We start from the raw sequence: 822 nt of genomic DNA, 5'->3' as shown, positions 1-822 counted from the left end.
ATTTTTGACAAATTAGAATTAAATGCAGAAGCATTGCTATCTTTTAAAAAAGTCGCACCGATGCAAACAAAATATTTCCCAGAGCTGCGAATATTTTCAGTGAGCAGACTCTGAAAAGAGCATTTTCCCCTCTAAGCAAAATCCCGTAGAAATCAGCGATTTGGAAAAAGAAAGCTAGCTACCTGCAGCCACATCTTCCAATCTCCTCTGAAGCTTTCTGTTTTTGTATTTCTTTTATTTGTTCATTTTCTTTTCGCAAAATCTTTTTTTTAATGAGGAATTTTATTTTATATCCTCCAAAAATCGGGGATTTCTATGGATCGGGCAGGGCGTGTCCTAAAAAGTTTCGGTGTCAAAAGTTACAAATTGCTCTTAATTATTCATTTACTGGCTCAATATGGTCGCAAGCTCAGATTTACCATTTTCATTTATTTATTTTTAAATCCCCGAATTATTTCCTCTGCCTGCGGTTGACTCAAATGACTTGGAATTTCATTATGGCAATAATTGTCTTGGGTTTCTCCCTCCCTCTCTCTTTTTTTCCTGCTGCCCCCTCCTCCGACTGAAATAGGTTCAGAGGCTGAAAACATACAGCGAATCCACCTACTCGCCTATCAGGCTTGCGTTGATAATACACATCAGGGATTTGGTAAATAAAAAAAGGAAGGAGTCTTGCATGTGGATAACCAGCCCCGGGAAACGCCGACTGTACCAGCAGTATCATTGTCCCTCTTTTAAAAGCAAGCTAATCTTTAAAAAAAAAAAAAAAAAATCACCCCCCACCTTCATGCTACAGTCACGCCTTTCCTGCTGCTTACAGCA

The sequence above is a fragment of the Crocodylus porosus genome, unplaced genomic scaffold (genome assembly GCF_001723895.1).
Source record: "Crocodylus porosus isolate Cpor-Errol unplaced genomic scaffold, CroPor_comp1, whole genome shotgun sequence".
Taxonomy (NCBI): domain Eukaryota; kingdom Metazoa; phylum Chordata; order Crocodylia; family Crocodylidae; genus Crocodylus; species Crocodylus porosus.
This window is presented reverse-complemented; position numbering follows the sequence as displayed.